General features: G+C 39.5%; 1 pseudogene; it reads left to right on the forward strand.

Annotated features, from left to right (window-relative positions):
* The first annotated feature begins 13,224 nt into the window (after positions 1-13,224).
* On the forward strand, positions 13,225-14,877 carry LOC148423230 (uncharacterized; annotated as a pseudogene).
* The last annotated feature ends 307 nt before the right edge of the window (positions 14,878-15,184 follow it).

Below are 15,184 nucleotides of genomic sequence, written 5' to 3' on the forward strand. Positions count from 1 at the left end.
TTGGAGATAATTTTAGCCGAGCAGCCCATCATTTTCTACACGTCTTTGTACGTTTTCCCTTCATTAATCAACATTTTAATCAAAGTGCGTTTTTCTTCTGAACAATGTCATGCAATGTGGGTCTGGCATCTGCCTCCTGTTTTTTATTGGTCGTCATGTCCATGTCGCATACATGGGAAATTACATAGAGCATGGAAATTGGAAGCTTTAATTTATCACCACCCACCAAGTTTATTTAGCATTTTTGTACCGAAGACATATTTACTTTTTGTCAAATTCAGCGATTGTAGTCAATAGTCTATGCAGACTTAACATTTCCATTTAAGATAATCCTGCACACTTATTCAGTGTAAAAATCCACAGAATAATAGGGTGCTTAAATGCCTTTCCTCAAATCTGTAGATACTAAGACATTACATTGTGTAAAAGAGAAAAAGCAAATCAGAGAGCACCACACAACATTTGGTAACCAAGGAGGCTGTCACTCAATTTGGGAAAACACATTAAACCTATATCAGAGGGGAGGTATCATACTGGGTAAAGGTCAAGTCTATTGCATGCAGGCAGTTTAATGTGAATCTTCAACTTGATTTCTTGCTTGTTCTGCATCATTTGTAGTTGGGAAATGTGTCTTTGTGGTATTTGACCTTATCCCAGCAGTCTATGGGTGTTTAACTACTCTTTTAAAATCAAATTCATTGCAGCAATTGCACTATCATGGAGTAGATTACTTGCAAAATGTAAAATGTTGGCTAGACCCTAAAACCTAACCCTGTCACAAGGGTCATCTGGTGCTCAGATGTAGACAGTATTCAATTATACTGTCCATAATTCTGTAATGCCCTTACATGTGTTAAAGAAAATAGACACAATAATCAAGTGCATCTTCCTAAGCCGCTGTCTGCCACAATTTAAGTCAAGTCCATGTGTTTATTGTCACGTGCACGTGTCGAAACAAGTTTCTCTGTACAATGAAATTCTCATTTTGCCCTCCGTGTAAATGTCGTAAAATGAGTATTAAGACAAAGGACAAGGTTTAAACAACAAACAAGTAACACAGCACAGATAGGAATCGGAAGTATGTAGATTATGTACAGATACCTACAATAATGTGCAGGATACCTACAATAATGTGCAAGTGTGGAGATTCAGATCCGGTGCATGTGTGCATCATGAGTGCAAAAATTCAGAAATAAGGTGGTCTTGGCAGAATCAGAGCTATATGAGATATATAAGTGATATCAGTTCTATTGTGCTAGTACTAGTGGACTTTGAGGAGTCTGATGTATAAGGTCTTGCTTGATAACAAACAATTTACTCAGTCTTCCTCCTCAGATTTTCTCATGCCCGACAGCAATGCATTACGATACATAAGAATGATTACTTTTAAAAGCAATGCCCAGATTAGCATTGCTATTCATAAGTGCAAGTGACCACTTGCCATCCTCGTGCGAAACAGCTTTCCGATCACTTCAATGACAGAATGTGAAACGTTCACATGAGTACCAGAATCTCGCATCCTTGTGCTACTGCTAAGCGTAGGTAAAATCAGTATTGTATTATGTTTTAAATTTAATCTATTTACAGCTCAGCAATTAACACATTATCCACTTGCAGTTATCCACCTGGAGGATAACCAAGAAAAAGGAAGCTAGTATAGCCTAGGCTACGCTTACTAGGGAATATGGGCATGCCAAGCGCCACTCAAAGGTAAATAAAACCCTTCTATATTTTTTATTTATGATGTATTCTGATTGTATACATGTATATTATATATACATAGCACTTAAATATTTTGGTACCAATTGTTAATGTGTATGTATAATTTAGATGATACCTGGGATTCTAAACGCATTAGCTATTTAACATAGGATTGGATTGCCAGTCATATGGTGAATTCGCCTTACGAGCCCAACCGCAGAACGGATTAATCTCGTAACACTGGGGCCCACTGGATATCTTTACGTGCCTGTGTCCACAATGAGACACTACAGCACCAAAGGTGGTTGCTATCCTGTGTCCAAAATGAGACACTACAGCACAACTTTATTTGGTTCAATTCTTTGCTCTTTGCTGCACGTTGTAAGTTGTGCAACCTCACATTTTGTTTGAAGCATTTTCTCTCATCTATGTTTCATTTTATTTATTTTTTAGTTAATATTAAGTGTTCTATACAAAATATGCTTTTTTTTGTAAACAAAATGAACAAAGATCATAAAATACAATGAACAAAAAACCTAAGGGAAATTACTCTTTTGTGATACATAGGGGACCAAAGAGGCAGTTATTTTACCTTATCTTTTTACTTTTTTACAATAAATTATTCACAAAGAATCAGGACCAGGCTGGCACACATAGCAAAAATCTGTTTATGGTTGATACAGTTTTAAGATAGCATGAATGTTCTGGCCCACTTGAGAATAGACATTCATCCTTGCAGCCACCAAGCTAAAATTAGTTTGATGCCCCTGTTAACAGCTTGCACAAACAACAACAACAACAACAACAACAAACTAAACTCTGCTCACTGTGCATTCCCGATTTGATGCCCAGGCATGGCAAAAGTCAGAACACAAGTCACAGTGGGATGGAGATAAGAGGAGAGATTAGTATTTCTTTGCTTTTTATACAACTTGAAAATTTGTCCTTGTTCAATGGCTTTATTTATTTCATGAAGTGCTATACAGTAATCCCTCACTGTATCGCGGTTCACCTTTCACGGGTTCGCTGCTTCACGGATTTTTTTACAGCGTAGCGTGGATATTTTTTACAGTGCATTGTGCTCTGAATCCTGATTGGCTCAGGAGCTTTACTGTATTCTCAAAATAAAATATTGACGCTGTACTGTATTAGTTTTTCACTTATCAATTTATTACAAAAGGCAAGAGGATCCAAAAGCTTAATTTCGTTTCCTGTGCCCATGTGCCTCAGCTCAGCTCACACGTTACAAACGTGCTAGTAAGCACATTGATTGACAGCTTGGTCTCTGTGAGCCAATCACGTGACTCGTAGGCGTGCCGAGCGGAAACGCACACGTCTGTGTGCCTACCAAGAACAACGGAGAAACGCACAGCTTTGGAAATCTGACTTTTACCAAGATTTCCTTTGTAATAAATTGAAATTTCAAGTGTATTGTTATGATATAAGAGGCTTCACTTTAATTCGATGTCTGGGCATGTCCGTTTATAAAAATCTTCTTGCTCAAAAAAAGAAAGAGCTCAACAACTACTCATAACAATGTGCGGATTCAGGACGAAGAGGCATAGCTGGGACTGTGAAATACGAGAGTGACAATGTTTCCAACTTTGTATTACGATATTAAAATGATTGTTTTAAACAAATTTGGGGCTTTAAAACAGATTTTGATTTTCGGTTTTATTCTACAGTTTAGTATTGCATTGTAAAATATTACACATAAATAAAGCTGGTTACTTCACTGATTTCACTTTGATTGTGTTATTTTTGGAACGTAACCCCCGCGATAAACGAGGGAAAAAAAACTGGGTTGAGACAAATGAATTGTAGATTGCCGGTATTAGATCATGTGTAACATGTCCACTGACAGCATGTACAATCTAAAAGGAGGAAGTTGCAATTAGTGCCTTTTCTTTATAATTATAGTGAAACGGGTTGTTTGTGAATGAAATAAAAACATTGCTTCGAAAGAAAAAAAAAAGTCAAGGTGGCAGGGTTAATTTATAGCTATTGGATAAACAAAACCGGTTGGAAGAATTTCTGCATGTGAGCAGTCCTCTTTCACTATTTGTTTACTTTGTGTCTATATACAGGGATGTGGTGCATTGTGGCTTGCTCAATATCCTCTTTGCTCTATGGGTAACGTTTCCATTTCTTGATTAACATGTATTAAGGGCAGATGGTGAACAGAGAGAATAAAAGGCTGTGGCAGATTATACCATATCTAAATATCCTTTTTCAAATTTGCTATATGCTTTCTTCCTGTTAACTCTCTTGATCAAACTGGAAATATGCACAGGTAATGCAAATGTGGAATTTGTTAAAATCAACATATTGAGCCATCCAAACTGTAAAGATAAAGTTTCCAGGCTAATCATCCAGATGAAAAAGTTGAGATCACAAAACATCGGTTATGGGCACCTTGTTACCTGCCTCCATATGCCGTTGGTAAATTACCTATACTGTATGCTTAGGTGGTTCATCACACTATGGAGCCAGGTTATGAGGAAGTGTCACTGTGGGTATGTTTTTTTCAGTTTGATGTTAGGTTGATCCCAACAATAGCAGGACATCAGATGGTCTTTTAATTACACCTCCGGAGTGTATGAAAATCACCAAAGTGGCAGATGGATTGTGTTAGTTATCAAGGTCCAAAAATCCAGAGCACCTCGAGTGTCATTCACTAATAAAGTGCCTTCTACCTCTTTTAGATTTTCACGTAGCAATGCTACCCTTGGCCTTCATGCCAATTCTTACAAAACATACGCTCAGTTCCCTGCTCAATGATGGCCACCTAACTGAGATCACAAACCCAAAGCTGCTGGTGATCCATATGGGGCTCATCTGTTGTCTTGGAGAAATGAAACTGTCCCATCTGTGGCAGACTATACAACGGTTCTGCATTATATAGTTAGGGGGGGCATGGATCAGCTTTAAAATGCTTAACCAGAAAGCCGGGATGTGTGGATTCAATCACCGACCTTGTTGACCATATCAAAGTGTCCCTGAGCAAGACAATGAACCCTAATTTGCTCCCTGCGTTGTGGTAGCATCCTCATTTGATCTGTGAATGGGGCAAATGTGAGCCTCTGTAAAGTGGTTTGAGTTCCATTTGATGAAGAGTTTTCCCTCTCTCTCCCTCTTTATACACACACACACACACACACACATATATACATATATATATATATATATATATATATATATATATATATATATATATATATATATATATATATATATATCGGCACTATAAGGCGCACCAATTTATAAGGCGTACCACCAATGAATAATGTCATTATTAAGGCGCACCGGCTTATAAGGCACAAATAGTGTTAAAACCATGCACTAGATAGAGTTGCGTTATGCAGCCACTAGATGGTGCGTCACTAAAGGGAATGTATTTAAAAACAATCAGCAAAGTCATCAAACTTTATTTATAGAATATAAACTTTATTCATACAATATAAGTGTTGTATGGACATGCAACAGTAAGAGTGAGAAGCCTCTTACAAAAACTAAAAATGCGCTTGTGTCATTTCAATAATACGGGGCCTGCAAACCTGAGTTTGAGGCCTAGTGAATTTTTGGATAGTATAGTGATACACAGAAGCCAAAAATTTGATTGGACTAAATAATAGTAATAATGATAAACCACAAACAACCGTAGACTATGGGGGCTACTTACACATCATCAAATAAAGAGAAAAACATTGTTGGTAATAAATTTTAAAGTTTGTAGTATCAGTTGGTGTTAGTTAACTGCAAACGATTGCCAGATTATATATGTGACAAAAAGGCCATTTCTAGAATGACTATAGTTTACACTGCAATCAAAGACAAAATGCTCTTTCACAGCCATAGATTACCCAGGGCTCGGTGATTTTCAGAGCTAAGCGCCTCATTTAGATAGTTTGCTGTTGAGGAAACCAGACTAAGTGAGGCCATTGACTGCCCGAGAATTCCTGTGTGATGTGGTCAAATGCAGCATGAATTGCAATGGGATCAATCAACAATTTACCCAAAATTTGCACTGATTCGAGCTGCCTTCACAGTAACGTTTAATTTTGTGCAAGCTAATACGCATGATTAGATTGACATTGGGAGACATGAACCACTTTCTTGAGTGTATGCAGGCAAATGCACACCTACATACACACACAAACACAGGTAGGAGTCTTTATCAAAACAGTGATGTCTGCATTTATGGCATAGGACAGCGATTTAGTCATCTCGGGGGAAAAAAAAAAAAAAAGTCCTGATTTAAGATGTCCGTATCGGCATGCACAAAATCACCTACATACCACCATTGATGGACAGAGAGTTGTTGCGGTGAGTTGCAGTTTTGCTATTCAACTTTGTTCCGAATGTTAAATCGAACACATGTATGAGAACGGATATGTGCTAAGGCTAAGTTAAATCATATGTGCTTCTGTTGATGCTCTGATGGTTCTTTTGTATTGGTACGTTGTTGTATGTTCTTATCCAACATTGAAAAAGTTACCTGCGTATTGAATTTTGTTGCCCGGCCCAATATGAATGATAAAAACTACTAAATTATGATTAAACTTTAGCAATCCATAAACTAAAAAATAGAAATAGGGACACCTAGTGACCTAAATACATCACGTTTTCAAATCAAATCTGTGGTGTATTTTGAGCTGAAATGCTACCCATAGTTGTCACACAATATATGATGGGTAAGCCGGCTCTGGGTAGTGTTGTATCGCCTTTTATAACGACTATGTGGCATGCTAGTAAAGAGTCAACACTACATTGTAATCCGGAGTATCATTGATAATGCAACCAAGTTTAAAAATTGCACAATATGTTCTGTGAAACTGTTAGTTAATTAAGTTTACCAAACATATACAGTGAGCCCCCAGTTTACAAACCCCTTTTTACGTATTTTTCATCTTACGACATGGACCGCGGCGTTTTTTTGTCCCCCTCTTACGCAAAAACCTTTCATCATACGAACCATCCAACATGCCCGTCAGTGTGTCCGCACTATTTTTTTTGCTTTGCTGCATCAAAAAAAACAACTTTTCTTGCATGTCACGGAAATGCCGATATGCTATTGGTCGATTAAGGCAGTCACGGAGATGCCGATATGCTATTGGTCGGCGTCACGTCAATCACAGAAATGTCTATATGCTATTGGCCGAACTCCCTATCTTGCTTGACGGCACGAGCTAGTCAGTGTGTTGTGACAACTTTGCAAACTTTATCTGTTAGACACGGCTTCTAAAATTGCTAGTGGCGGTAAAGGAAGAAGTAAGAGGATGATGACAATAGAAACGAAGCAGGAGGAGGAGGCGCACGTATAGTTAACCTTGCTCGTGAGTATGGCCGTAACTGCTCGACAATCAGTACAATTCTCAAGAACAAGGAAGCTATTAAAGCAAGCAAGTCTTCTAAGGGCATGACTTCCCTTGCAGGGGATGGACCTCAGTCAAAAACAAAATGGAGAGGCTTCTTCTATTATGGATTAAAGAGAAGGAAATTGCCGATATGTTCTCGTTTAAAAAAAGTTCTCGTTTAAACAAAAAAAAAAAAATCTGTGTGTTCGTCTCTGCTCCCCTCCACCTCCACCCACCACCAGCTCAAGTCACGTCGCCCCAAAGGTAAATGTAATTTTTCCTATGTATATTTAAGTTATTTAACTGTACAGTAGATTATGTTACTAATTTTTAATATGTGTATAAAGTGGTGATGTTTGTACCTAAGGTTTTTGCACGCGTTGCACGCATTGACTAATTAACATAGGATTTGGTTTGCCCGTCATACAGCGAATTCGAGTTACGAGTCTAGCCGCTAAACGGATTAAGGTCATATCACGGGGGCCCACTGTATTGTTAAGAACTAAACCTCTGTGGGGCGAGGCACTAGGACCATGTTTCTCACCCAATAGGGAAGTTGGAATGAACCTTTGATGCTTTGACCCATGTGGCTTTATCTTTGAAGATTTGGACAATGTTGTACGGTTTTTGTGATGGCATGCGAAGAGCAAAGACATAGACTTGAACAGCAATGTGTGATTTCTTTGTCTTGCCCGACTACTACCCGATGTGTAGTAGGCTGGTCGAGGGACATCATGACTATGTGCTTTTCACGATGAGTGTCTCACCTTTACTGCTGTCGCACATGGGCCTCCTGGTGTGACATACACCGCCCAGGACCGGGCTGTGTACTCAAGGTGTCAGAGCAGTGAATATTCTGTGGAGTTTTCGTTATGCCTTTCTTTGTGTTCGGGGGGAGCTGGTGGCAGGCACTACAACCATGTCACTCACCCAGTAGGCAAGTTGGGTTGAAAGTGTGATGCATTGAACCTGGTGGTTTTATCTTTGATGATTTGGACAATGTTGTACAGCAGACATGTCCAAAGTCCGGCCCGGGGGCCAAATGCAGCCCGTGGTCAATTTCCATCCGGCCCGCAGCCTCAGTCATAAAATCAATAACGTCTGGCCTGCATGGAGAATGAATACATTGGGCAGCAGCGCTGTTACCTGTGTGTGCTAAATGCTGCCATCTCTAGGCATAATTAGGAACAGAAAATTAGAATATGAGTGATAGGGTTATGAGCCCCTAATTTTCTAAAATGGCGACAATTAACAAAAGGAGGAAAGTTGAGCTGCAGTGTGCCGCAGTGAGCTGCAGTGAGCAGCGGTCAGCACCAGCAGCTTTATATCGCCAACTTTTACCGACAGCTGGATAAGGACAGGTTTCCGAACGATTCTTGCATTTGGTAAGAAAATGCTAAGCTTGTTCGTGTCAATGTATTTGTGTGAGAAGATATTCTCGGTTATGATCTTAAATAAGAGCCGTGTGAGGACAGGACTACTGGACTCTCACTTAAAAGACATCTTGCGCATCCATACTACTGCCGTAGAGCCACACCTGGCCCACTCCTGCACTCTAGATCTCAGTTTCACCCATCACACTCATGCGGAGAAGTCATTTTTCATTTACGATAAGTCTGAAAATGTTTTTTTTAAGTTTTCACCCCAGAATAATAAACTTTTTAAAAATCCAGTCAACATTTATAGTTACTAATTTCATATTTTAAATGAGCCCTGCACTTGTTGATGTAACTATTACTTGCTCATTTCTGTTATTGTGTTTAAATATTCTATAAATATTAAACTGCCATGGTGAGATTTTTTTTATGTTTCAAATGTAATTTGCACCCAAGAGTACAATTACTTCTGTTCAACTATTACAAAAAAGTTAGTGTTAAAAAAGTGAAGTTAAGTGAATATTCAATTTCAAGATTTAATGTCAATTAAATTTTGATATACGTGTTTCAAATTAACCAAAACACATGCTTAAGATCGCTGAAATAAAAAAAATAAAGCAAATGTTAAACACAGAACGGCTCGGTGAAATGTATTTAAATTAATTGCTGCAATATGTAAAGAACGCCTGCCAAGGTTAGCCCCCCTACTTTTTTAACACACCAAATCTGGCCCACTTTGCAAAAAGTTTGGACACCCCTGTTGTAGTTTTTGTGATGCAAGCTAAGAGTAAAAACGTACACTTGAACAGCAATGTGTGGTTTCTTTGTCTTGACATCACTATAAAGTTTATTGTCAATATGCAAAGGCTTAATATTGAAATTTGTTATTGGTTTGTAAGTATGTTATTTTGTATAGGCTAATGTTTTCTGTTGAAATGGTATTTGTATTATAATTCACAAAGAACACATAGGACAATATTCACTCTGAGTTGTAAAATTGTTTAATTTTTTAACATTGAAAATGAGCGAGTCAAATCAGGGAGGAGAAGTCGAGAGAGGGGAGGCGGGACGGGGTGAGAGGAACAAGAGCGTGGATGGAAAATGTGAGTGGAATATGAAAATTGACTAAAAAATCTGTGGTTGAAAGTGTACGATAAGGACTCTTTAGAACTAGTAGTGGCAAGAAAGTGTATTCGTTGTGGTGTACTACTCAATGTAATGTGGAAGTTTTTGGACTTAGTTGCTAACACAGGGGCTGGCCAGCGCACACGGACTTGGCTAAGTAGCTAGCGACCGGTCACACCGGCTAACTGCACAAGCAAGGAATGTCTGAGTGAAAATGAAAAGTACCCGGACCCTGTGGGAGCCAGACAGCATTGGCCACTGGGAGGACTTGGTTGACATCACATTGATGATATTGGAAGTGCCTTTTTTCTTTACCGTGTGAACCACGGGAGTGACTCCGCTTCATTGAAAGTTACCCTTTGTTTATTTTGCCTGCAGGTGAAGGAGCCATTTAGTTTTACAGGGCGATTCCACCACCTCTGCCGTGCTCCGCTCCGTTGTGCCATGCCGTAGCACGACGCACCCAGGTTAATGAATGAGAGTGATTCCACAGCATCCGCCACGCCCAGCTCCGCCACGGTCCGCCGTAGTCTGTCAACTTCACATGAAACTTGACAAATCTGGTCCGCCGCGCATGCCGCCGTGTCAATTCCACAGTTCAGCAAGCACCAAACAGGAAAAATAACGTGGTCTACATTAGGTTACAAAAGCAAAATTGTGTTCTCCTTTTGCTGAAGGAGCAAATGCTTTTCTCCTGTTCATTGGCGCTAACGTGTGTACACATACACTATATATTACTGTTTGAGTCGCGTTTCAGTTATTTCACTTCAAAGTTAAAATGAACATTGTATGTATGTATTCACCCATTGTAAATGAAGCATGTTTAACATATTTATTATTTATTGTGTTTTCATTTATTCACATTTGCACGCAAAAAAGGAGAAAGGGACTAATGCTGAAAAAAAAAGAAGACCTCGTGCTGTTTTAGCACCGCATTCACAGTTTCTCAGTGAATGGAACCGAGAAGCTCTTTTTAGGCTTATCCAATGAAGTGTTCTCCAAGCAAACGTTCCACAAATGACCGAGTTGATGATGGGGCAAATGCGTATATTTGAGTGCGCATGCGTAGTTTTACTTCCCAAGGAATGTTCAGAATGTGTGACGCTGCGCTGCACATCGCGACGGATCAGGAACACAAGCAGTTGGTGTATGTCCATCGTTGCGGATGCAGAATGGAGCTGAGTGCAGCGGGTATAGTGAAATCGTCTTGTAATCCAGTCCCTCCAAGAAATAGTCTACCCATAGCCTGGCTTCTTCCAAATGAGACATAAATGTGTGTGTTCTACCCTGTCTAGCACAAGCCCCCAGGTATGTTTTTTTTTTTTTTCCATTCAAAACGTAGGTGTCCAAAAACTCTAGCCAAAGTGGAGACTTGCCAAATACTCTGGATCTGCATTTGCATATAATAGTCATAAACAAAGTTTTAAATCATCGCTCTACATGTCACTCACTCACATGCCTCAAGACCACAGACCTCGCCTTTGTGTACTCCGGGTATACCCGGTCACCTCCTCTGCGTCTAATAGTGCCGGTTTGGACAAGATTGTGGTTGTAGTGGGGAAAGTATTGAAGAAGCTTGGAGGTTCCTCTACCCAATGCCAGACTTCTTCTTTTTGTCTTTTTCTCTTTTTTTGTTTTTATGCTTTGACTTGTGTCATAGCCTTTGCTTGTTTATTACAAAATGTGAAGGTAAATGTTATTGTGAGTTGCATTTAAAAAAAAAAAAAAATGTTGTAAAATTATCTCTACTGCTGCATAGTAGCTTGGTATGCTTCTAAATGAGTTTCGTATGCATTTGAGTTTAGAGACAATTTGTTCAAACAACCAAAGCTGTGTGGAGGGACTTATCCTACAGACAAAGAGGAGAATATCATAGGCATTATTTTATTTACAGTATGTGACTATTATGTTCATCGTCACTTTCATGCATTAATCAAGGTCATTGTCATTCAGCCTAGGTGACTGTAGAGCCTCTGAAACTTATGAGAGAAGCAGACATGAGACAAACCAACTTCCACCCCCCATCTGAACCCAAGCAATGATTTGCTATTGGACTTCTGTGCTTATCGTGGATTGTCTATATTGAGCACCATGTTCAAACAGGGTGACTATATGTGCACTTGGCATCAGGACACCCTGGGCTGCAGTTCGATGTTCGTCTTCGTGGTTGTATCATTGGATTTGCGGCCACATGTTTTGGACACTCGGGTGAAGAGAGGGGTAGAACTGTCAAGTGATCACCACATGTTGGTGTGTTGGCTCCCATGGCAGGTTAGAATGAAGATCAGACCGGCACACATAAATGTATTGTCAGGGTCTGTTGGGAATGTCTGGCAGAGTCCCTTGTCACAGGGAGTTTAAACTCCCACCTCCGGAATTTCTCTTACATGCCTGGGGAGGTGCCTCCATTGTTGAGGCGCTTGATTGAAGATATGGCCATAAGATGGTCGGTGTCTTTTGTGGCGGCAATCCCCACCAGGGATTCTGTCATGCTGGAGAGGGAGTCCTATTGGGTCTTTTTGGCCTGTGGGACTCCGGAGGCAGGTGACAGGTACCTGGTTAATGCACTGCTGTGTATGCCTTGCCTTGGATACGATGCCTTGTTTGCATCCAAAACTCTACTGGACCCTCCTCATTATTATTTGTATGCTAATATGTACAACGCTGCCCATGGCTAATAAAATGCGAACATATACATGTCCAAACGATGGAGACTTCAATTCATGTTGACGGTCATGCGCTTCTGGTTAAATTTTCGTCGTGGTGCGCTTCTTTTTTGTGAACGTCCGCAGACTCACATTTCCAAATGTAGGTAAAGTACTGAATATTGTCAGTTAACATTTGCAAAGACGAATGAAGCAGTTGGCGTTTTGGGATCTGCTGGCATCCTGTGGCTTTTACACAGAGCTTGCGTATGTTGGAAGTTGTGAAGCGATAGCAGCTACTATTAAAATGATGCATCATGACATCCTTTATTGTTGACAGGGTTTGACCCAATCCTCATTGGAGAAGAGGACATTCAATCCACGATTGCAAAAGCTACATAAACGTCTTTGATCAAGCACTGTAAGTACCCTTGTCCGCAGGTGTTTTTGTTTAGTGAAAAAATATTTTTTTAAGTCAATAATGCTAGATTTTGAGGACTTTAACTGTGTTAATGACCAGCTCAATCTGTCTCAGGCCATTTTCAATTAAAAATGAATACATTAAACTATTATAAATTTCACAAACTTGCAAAGAAATGTGTTCTCAATGTGTGCTTAGATATAACCATGGTTCAAACATTTATTAAAACTTTTCCATTAACATGTCAATAAATATGACCATTTCTATTTTAAAAAAAAAAACAACAACAACTACATGATCATATATTCCACAATGTAAACATAAATTAAAACAGAATTCTGCTCCCCTTTCAGAACTCCAATGATATCATGGATCAACTTCAACTTATAGAGTTTTATTTACATTTGGGTCTGAACTACAAGCGCATTCTGCACGTGCTGAGCTCCAATTACATGATTATTCTTAGTTTGAGGTCCCTTAAGCGAATTCTTAGGAAGCACGGTTTGTTCCGCCGAATCCATTTTGAAGACCCAGAGATGCTTGTGAACTTCATCAGGGAGGAGTTACAAGGATCTGGAGCTTTGCATGGCTACAGGTGGATGTATGCAAAGTGCAAAGAAAGGGGACTGCATGTATGAAAGGAAGATGTACGACTGCTCCTTTCTGCAAGTGACCCAGAGGGCACCAAATTTAGAAGGAGACGAAGACTGTCCAGCCGCGCATATTTTGCTAGGGGGCCAAATTTTGTATGGCATGTTGACTCCTATGACAAATTAAAGCCATTTGGCATTTGCATAAATGGAGTAATTGATGGATTTTCATGGCGAGTTCTGTGGCTGAATGCATATCACACAAGCAGTGATCCTAAAGTTATTAGTGGTTACTTTCTTGAAACAATTAAGGAATTAGGTGGATGTGCATACATCATGAGGTCTGACATGGGGATGGAAAACAGTTGTATTTGAGATATGCAGCAATTCATTTGTCTGAACCACAATGATATGCATGCTGGTGACAAGAGCTTTGTTGTTGGAAGAAGCACATCCAATCAGAGGATAGAGAGTTGGTGGGGTTTTCTCCGTAGAGAGAGTATGGAATTCTGGCTGGACCTTTTCCCCAGACTTAAAGATGAATGACATTATGATGGAGACCTCTTAGACAAGAATCTCATGTTGTTTTGCTTTCTTAGTTTAATAGAGGCAAGTAGCAACTTTTCACTGGCACTGTGTAAAAATGTTAAGCACTCATTGTGGGTTTGATTGCTACTCTGTGCGTATGGGAAAGTAAATTAAAATATGTATATAAATAAGTACCAGTATTCATAACAAAGAGGATTATGTCTGCCCCTTTTATACTCAAATTGTGTTGAAACCACTTAATGCCAGCATTTTCTTTACCCTTGGCCCAAGATGTCTGAGGACATCTTCATGATTAGATCTGTTGCACACTGAACTGAGATTCAACTTAGAAATAGGTTTCAATTGTTTAGTAATTTATTTAACCAATAAAAATGTTACCAATAAACCAATGTAAATGTAAATGTAAACCAATAAAAAATGTTTTTTGTAACTCCTATAGGATGATTTGGATGCAGTCAAGGATTTATGGAACACTCATCTGATTCGTCCATCCAAGAATGAGCATGTCCCTCATGGTCGGCCTGATGCAATGTTCATGGTCCCTGAGCTTTATGGAACACAGAACTTTTTGTGCCAGGTGTTTGAGGAGGACTTGTGAAGACATGTGAAGATCACTGTATCCACCGCAGTGATGTTGCTTATGGTGCTGATGTGTTCACGTTGTGTACACACATAATGGCACAGAACAATCTCCAAATTCCAATGGATGGATATATGGCCATGGACAACTATCTTAAATTGAAAGGAGCTCAATACACTTTTAAGCTTGTCGTAGATATAGTTGTTAAAAGGTTTCACATTAATTCTACAATTTTCAACGTATGTATTACACTATTCAATAAACATACTTTGTCTAAAGTCATTATGTGTGACCTTCCACAAACCACAAGTAATCCTCATATGCAAGGTGGAACACCCGTCTTAAGTCAGTTTTAGGCACATATAAGATCTTTTTTGTTAAGTTAGACATGTGTAGTTATGACACAAGTTTGTCATAACATGATGTAATTATATTTGATTCAAGTCGTTCATCCTTCAATTTTCTACAGCTGCTTATCCTTACTGGGGTTGCAGGCCAACTGGTGGCTATCTCAGCTGTCTATGGGCAGTTGGCAAGGGACACCCCGAACCTGTTGCCAGCTAATAAACACTGGGCACAAAAGTAATTCACTCACCCAATTACAAGGACAATTTAGAGTGTCCAATCCACCTGCCATGCATGTTTGTAGAGCGTGGGAGGAAGCCCAAGTGCCTGGAGAAAACATATGTGGGCTTGGGGAGAACATGCAAACTCCACACAGAAAGTATAGAGCTAGATGGATTTTAACTCAGGACTCTGAACTGTGAGACGGATGTGTAACCACTGTTCCAATGAGCTGCCCATAATAAATTAATTGAATTAAAATTGTTTTAAAGAAAT

Source organism: Hippichthys cyanospilos, chromosome 5, assembly GCF_059441005.1.
Source record: "Hippichthys cyanospilos isolate Australia breed blue-spotted pipefish chromosome 5, RoL_Hcya_1.0, whole genome shotgun sequence".
Lineage (NCBI taxonomy): Eukaryota > Metazoa > Chordata > Actinopteri > Syngnathiformes > Syngnathidae > Hippichthys > Hippichthys cyanospilos.